Here is a 7,211-nt window from a genome sequence, read left to right as displayed (position 1 = left end):
TCAATGGGTGATTGGAGGTTTTGGAGGGGTGGGTCAGTGGGTGATTGGGGGTGTTGAGGGGTGGGTCAGTGGGAGATTCGGGTTGTGGAGGGGTGGGTCAGTGGTGTTTTGGGGTGTGGAGGGGTGGGTCGTTGGGTGATTTGGGGTGTGGAGGGGTGGGTCAGTGGATGATTGGGGGTGTTGAGGGGTGGGTCAGTGGGAGATTCGGGGTGTGGAGGGGTGGGTCAGTGGGTGTTTTGGGGTGTGGAGGGGTGGGTCGTTGGGTGATTGGGGGTGTGGTGGGTTGGGTCAGAGGGTGATTGTGACTGTGGACGGGAGGGTCAGTGGGTGATTGGGAGTGTGGAGGGGCGTGTCTGTGTGTGATTGGGGGTGTGGAGGGCTGGGTCAGTGGGACATTGTGGTGTGGACGGGTGTGTCAGTGGGTGATTGGGGGGTGTGGAGCGTTGAGTCAGTGGGTGATTGAGGGTGTGGAGGGTGTGGGTCAGTGGGTGATCGGAACTGTGGAGGGGGTGGGTCAGTGGGTGATTGGGGGTGTGGAGGGGTGGGTCAGTGGGTGATTGGGGGTGTGGAGGGGTGGGGTCAGTGGGTGATTGGGGGTGTGGAGGGGTGGGTCAGTGGGTGATTGGGGGTGTGGACGGGTGTGTCAGTGTGTGATTGGGGGTGTGGGAGGGTTCAGTCAGTGGGTGATTGGGGGTGTGGAGGGGTGGGTCAGTGGGTGATCGGAACTGTGGAGGGGTGGGTCAGTGGGTGATTGGGGGTGTGGAGGGGTGGGTCAGTGGGTGATTGGGGGTGTGGAGGGATGGGTCAGTGGGTGATTGGGGGTGTGGAGGTGGGTCAGTGGGTGATTGGGAGTGTGGAGGGGTGGGTCAGTGGCTGATTGGGGTGTGGAGGGGTGGGTCAGTGGCTGATTGGGGGTGTGGATGTGGGTCAGTGGGTGATTGGGGGTGTGGAGGGGTGGGTCAATGGGTGATTGGAGGTTTGGAGGGGTGGGTCAGTGGGTGATTGGGGGTGTTGAGGGTGGGTCAGTGTGTGATTCGGGGTGTGGAGGGGTGGGTCAGTGGGGTGATTTGGGTGTGGAGGGGGTGGGTCGTTGGGTGATTGGGGGTGTGGAGGGGTGGGTCAGAGTGTGATTGGGGTGTGGCGTGGTGGGTCAGTGGGTGATTGGGGGTGTGGAGGGGTGGGTCAGTGGGTGATTGGGACTGTGACGGGAGTGTCCAGTGGGTGATTGGGAGTGTGGAGAGGCGTGTCGGTGTGTGATTGGGGGTGTGAAGGGCTGGGTCAGTGGGACATTGGGGGTGTGGACGGGTGTGTCAGTGGGTGATTGGGGGTGTGGAGCGTTGAGTCAGTGGGGTGATTGGGGGTGTGGAGGGTTGGGTCAGTGGGTGATCGGAACTGTGGAGGGGTGGGTCAGTGGGTGATTGGGGGTGTGGAGGGGTGGGTCAGTGGGTGATTGGGGGTGTGGAGGGGTGGGTCAGTGGGTGATTGGGGGTGTGGAGGGGTGTGTCAATGGGTGATTGGAGGTTTGGAGGGGTGGGTCAGTGGGTGATTGGGGGTGTGGAGGGGTGGGTCGTTGTGTGATTTGGGGTGTGGAGGGGTGGGTCAGTGGGTGATTGGGGGTGTTGAGGGGTGGGTCAGTGGGAGATTCGGGGTGTGGAGGGGTGGGTCAGTGGGTGTTTTGGGGTGTGGAGGGGTGGGTCGTTGGGTGATTGGGGGTGTGGTGGGGTTGGTCAGAGGGTGATTGGGGGTGTGGCGTGGTGGGTCAGTGGTTGACTGGGGGTGTGGAGGGGTGGGTCTGTGGGTGATTGTGACTGTGGACGGGAGGGTCAGTGGGTGATTGGGAGTGTGGAGGGGCGTGTCTGTGTGTGATTGGGGGTGTGGAGGGCTGGGTCAGTGGGACATTGGGGGTGTGGACGGGTGTGTCAGTGGGTGATTGGGGGTGTGGAGCGTTGAGTCAGTGGGTGATTGAGGGTGTGGAGGGGTGGGTCAGTGGGTGATCGGAACTGTGGACGGGTGGGTCAGTGGGTGATTGGGGGTGTGGAGGGGTGGGTCAGTGGGTGATTGGGTGTGTGGAGGGGTGGGTCAGTGGGTGATTGGGGGTGTGGAGGGGTGGGTCAGTGGGTGATTGGGGGTGTGGAGGGGTGGGTCAGTGGGTGATTCGTGGTGTGGAGGGGTGGGTCAGTGGGTGATTCGGGGTGTGAAGGGGTGCTTCAGTGATGATTGGGTCTGTGGAGGGGTGGGTCAGTGAGTAATTGGGACTGTGGAGGGGTGGGTCAGTGGGTGGTAGGGGGTGTGGAGTAGTGGGTCAGTGGGTGATTGGGGGTGTGGAGGTGGGTCTGTGGGTGATTGGGGGTGTGGACGGGTGTGTCAGTGTGTGATTGGGGGTGTGGAGGGTTCAGTCAGTGGGTGATTGGGGGTGTGGAGGGGTGGGTCAGTGGGTGATCGGAACTGTGGAGGGTTGGGTCAGTGGGTGATTGGGGGTGTGGTGGGGTGGGTCAGTGGATGATTGGGGGTGTGGAGGGATGGGTCAGTGGGTGATTGGGGGTGTGGAGGTGGGTCAGTGGGTGATTGGGAGTGTGGAGGGGTGTGTCCGTTGGTGATTGGGGGTGTGGAGTGGTGGGTCAGTGGGTGATTGGGGGTGTGGAGGTGGGTCAGTGGGTGATTGGGGGTGTGGAGGGGTGGGTCAATGGGTGATTGGAGGATTGGAGGGGTGGGTCAGTGGGTGATTGGTGGTGTTGAGGGGTGGGTCTGTGGGTGAATCGGGGTGTGGAGGGGTGGGTCAGTGGGTGATTTGGGGTGTGGAGGGGTGTGTCGTTGGGTGATTGGGGGTGTGGAGGGGTGGGTCAGAGGGTGATTGGGGGTGTGGAGGGGTGGGTCAGTGGGTGATTGGGACTGTGGACGGAGGGTCAGTGGGTGATTGGGAGTGTGGAGGGGTGTGTCAGTGGGTGATTGGGGGTGTGGAGGGGTGGGTCAATGGGTGATTGGGGGTGTGGAGGGGTGCGTCAGAGGGTGATTGGGGGTGTGGCGTGGTGGGTCAGTGCGTGACTGGGGGTGTGGAGGGGTGGGTCAGAGGGTGATTGGGACTGTGGACGGGAGGGTCAGTGGGTGATTGGGAGTGTGGAGATTCGTGTCGGTGTGTGATTGGGGGTGTGGAGGGCTGGGTCAGTGGGATATTTGGGGTGTGGACGGGTGTGTCAGTGGGTGATTGGGGGTGTGGAGCGTTGAGTCAGTGGGTGATTGGGGGTGTGGAGGGGTGGGTCAGTGAGTAATTGAGACTGTGGAGGGGTGGGTCAGTGAGTAATTGAGACTGTGGAGGGGTGGGTCAGTGAGTAATTGGGACTGTGGAGGGGTGGGTCAGTGGGTGATTGGGGGTGTGGAGGGGTGGGTCAGTGGGTGATTGGGGGTGTGGAGGTGGGTCAGTGGGTGATTGGGGGTGTGGACGGGTGTGTCAGTGGGTGATTGGGGGTGTGGAGGGTTCAGTCAGTGGGTGATTGGGGGTGTGGAGGGGTGGGTCAGTGGGTGATCGGAACTGAGGAGGGGTGGGTCAGTGGGTGATTGGGGGTGTGGAGGGGTGGGTCAGTGGGTGATTGGGGGTGTGGAGGGATGGGTCAGTGGGTGATTGGGGGTGTGGAGGTGGGTCAGTGGGTGATTGGGAGTGTGGAGGGGTGGGTCAGTGGCTGATTGGGGGTGTGGAGGGGTGGGTCAGTGGGTGATTGGGGGTGTGGATGTGGGTCAGTGGGTGATTGGGGGTGTTGAGGGGTGGGTCAGTGTGTGATTCGGGGTGTGGAGGGGTGGGTCAGTGGGTGATTTGGGGTGTGGAGGGGTGGGTCGTTGGGTGATTGGGGGTGTGGAGGGGTGGGTCAGAGTGTGATTGGGGGTGTGGCGTGGTGTGTCAGTGGGTGATTGGGGGTGTGGAGGGGTGGGTCAGTGGGTGATTGGGACTGTGGACGGGAGTGTCAGTGGGTGATTGGGAGTGTGGAGAGGCGTGTCGGTGTGTGATCGGGGGTGTGAAGGGCTGGGTCAGTGGGACATTGGGGGTGTGGACGGGTGTGTCAGTGGGTGATTGGGGGTGTGGAGCGTTGAGTCAGTGGGTGATTGGGGGTGTGGAGGGTTGGGTCAGTGGGTGATCGGAACTGTGGAGGGGTGGGTCAGTGGGTGATTGGGGGTGTGGAGGGGTGGGTCAGTGGGTGATTGGGGGTGTGGAGGGGTGGGTCAGTGGGTGATTGGGGGTGTGGAGGGGTGTGTCAATGGGTGATTGGAGGTTTGGAGGGGTGGGTCAGTGGGTGATTGGGGGTGTTGAGGGGTGGGTCAGTGGGTGATTGGGGGTGTGGAGGGGTGGGTCAATGGGTGATTGGAGGTTTGGAGGGGTGGGTCAGTGGGTGATTGGGGGTGTTGAGGGGTGGGTCAGTGGGAGATTCGGGTTGTGGAGGGGTGGGTCAGTGGGTGTTTTGGGGTGTGGAGGGGTGGGTCGTTGGGTGATTTGGGGTGTGGAGGGGTGGGTCAGTGGATGATTGGGGGTGTTGAGGGGTGGGTCAGTGGGAGATTCGGGGTGTGGAGGGGTGGGTCAGTGGGTGTTTTGGGGTGTGGAGGGGTGGGTCGTTGGGTGATTGGGGGTGTGGTGGGTTGGGTCAGAGGGTGATTGTGACTGTGGACGGGAGGGTCAGTGGGTGATTGGGAGTGTGGAGGGGCGTGTCTGTGTGTGATTGGGGGTGTGGAGGGCTGGGTCAGTGGGACATTGTGGTGTGGACGGGTGTGTCAGTGGGTGATTGGGGGTGTGGAGCGTTGAGTCAGTGGGTGATTGAGGGTGTGGAGGGGTGGGTCAGTGGGTGATCGGAACTGTGGAGGGGTGGGTCAGTGGGTGATTGGGGGTGTGGAGGGGTGGGTCAGTGGGTGATTGGGGGTGTGGAGGGGTGGGTCAGTGGGTGATTGGGGGTGTGGAGGGGTGGGTCAGTGGGTGATTGGGGGTGTGGACGGGTGTGTCAGTGTGTGATTGGGGGTGTGGAGGGTTCAGTCAGTGGGTGATTGGGGGTGTGGAGGGGTGGGTCAGTGGGTGATCGGAACTGTGGAGGGGTGGGTCAGTGGGTGATTGGGGGTGTGGAGGGGTGGGTCAGTGGGTGATTGGGGGTGTGGAGGGATGGGTCAGTGGGTGATTGGGGGTGTGGAGGTGGGTCAGTGGGTGATTGGGAGTGTGGAGGGGTGGGTCAGTGGCTGATTGGGGTGTGGAGGGGTGGGTCAGTGGCTGATTGGGGGTGTGGATGTGGGTCAGTGGGTGATTGGGGGTGTGGAGGGGTGGGTCAATGGGTGATTGGAGGTTTGGAGGGGTGGGTCAGTGGGTGATTGGGGGTGTTGAGGGGTGGGTCAGTGTGTGATTCGGGGTGTGGAGGGGTGGGTCAGTGGGTGATTTGGGGTGTGGAGGGGTGGGTCGTTGGGTGATTGGGGGTGTGGAGGGGTGGGTCAGAGTGTGATTGGGGGTGTGGCGTGGTGGGTCAGTGGGTGATTGGGGGTGTGGAGGGGTGGGTCAGTGGGTGATTGGGACTGTGGACGGGAGTGTCAGTGGGTGATTGGGAGTGTGGAGAGGCGTGTCGGTGTGTGATTGGGGGTGTGAAGGGCTGGGTCAGTGGGACATTGGGGGTGTGGACGGGTGTGTCAGTGGGTGATTGGGGGTGTGGAGCGTTGAGTCAGTGGGTGATTGGGGGTGTGGAGGGTTGGGTCAGTGGGTGATCGGAACTGTGGAGGGGTGGGTCAGTGGGTGATTGGGGGTGTGGAGGGGTGGGTCAGTGGGTGATTGGGGGTGTGGAGGGGTGGGTCAGTGGGTGATTGGGGGTGTGGAGGGGTGTGTCAATGGGTGATTGGAGGTTTGGAGGGGTGGGTCAGTGGGTGATTGGGGGTGTGGAGGGGTGGGTCGTTGGGTGATTTGGGGTGTGGAGGGGTGTGTCAGTGGGTGATTGGGGGTGTTGAGGGGTGGGTCAGTGGGAGATTCGGGGTGTGGAGGGGTGGGTCAGTGGGTGTTTTGGGGTGTGGAGGGGTGGGTCGTTGGGTGATTGGGGGTGTGGTGGGGTTGGTCAGAGGGTGATTGGGGGTGTGGCGTGGTGGGTCAGTGGTTGACTGGGGGTGTGGAGGGGTGGGTCTGTGGGTGATTGTGACTGTGGACGGGAGGGTCAGTGGGTGATTGGGAGTGTGGAGGGGCGTGTCTGTGTGTGATTGGGGGTGTGGAGGGCTGGGTCAGTGGGACATTGGGGGTGTGGACGGGTGTGTCAGTGGCTGATTGGGGGTGTGGAGCGTTGAGTCAGTGGGTGATTGAGGGTGTGGAGGGGTGGGTCAGTGGGTGATCGGAACTGTGGACGGGTGGGTCAGTGGGTGATTGGGGGTGTGGAGGGGTGGGTCAGTGGGTGATTGGGGGTGTGGAGGGGTGGGTCAGTGGGTGATTGGGGGTGTGGAGGGGTGGGTCAGTGGGTGATTGGGGGTGTGGAGGGGTGGGTCAGTGGGTGATTCGGGGTGTGGAGGGGTGGGTCAGTGGGTGATTCGGGGTGTGAAGGGGTGCTTCAGTGATGATTGGGTCTGTGGAGGGGTGGGTCAGTGAGTAATTGGGACTGTGGAGGGGTGGGTCAGTGGGTGGTAGGGGGTGTGGAGTAGTGGGTCAGTGGGTGATTGGGGGTGTGGAGGTGGGTCTGTGGGTGATTGGGGGTGTGGACGGGTGTGTCAGTGTGTGATTGGGGGTGTGGAGGGTTCAGTCAGTGGGTGATTGGGGGTGTGGAGGGGTGGGTCAGTGGGTGATCGGAACTGTGGAGGGTTGGGTCAGTGGGTGATTGGGGGTGTGGTGGGGTGGGTCAGTGGATGATTGGGGGTGTGGAGGGATGGGTCAGTGGGTGATTGGGGGTGTGGAGGTGGGTCAGTGGGTGATTGGGAGTGTGGAGGGGTGTGTCCGTTGGTGATTGGGGGTGTGGAGTGGTGGGTCAGTGGGTGATTGGGGGTGTGGAGGTGGGTCAGTGGGTGATTGGGAGTGTGGAGGGGCGTGTCTGTGTGTGATTGGGGGTGTGGAGGGCTGGGTCAGTGGGACATTGTGGTGTGGACGGGTGTGTCAGTGGGTGATTGGGGGTGTGGAGCGTTGAGTCAGTGGGTGATTGAGGGTGTGGAGGGGTGGGTCAGTGGGTGATCGGAACTGTGGAGGGGTGGGTCAGTGGGTGATTGGGGGTGTGGAGGGGTGGGTCAGTGGG

This window comes from Mobula birostris, chromosome X (assembly GCF_030028105.1).
Source record: "Mobula birostris isolate sMobBir1 chromosome X, sMobBir1.hap1, whole genome shotgun sequence".
NCBI classification, from domain to species: Eukaryota; Metazoa; Chordata; class Chondrichthyes; order Myliobatiformes; family Myliobatidae; genus Mobula; species Mobula birostris.
This window is presented reverse-complemented; position numbering follows the sequence as displayed.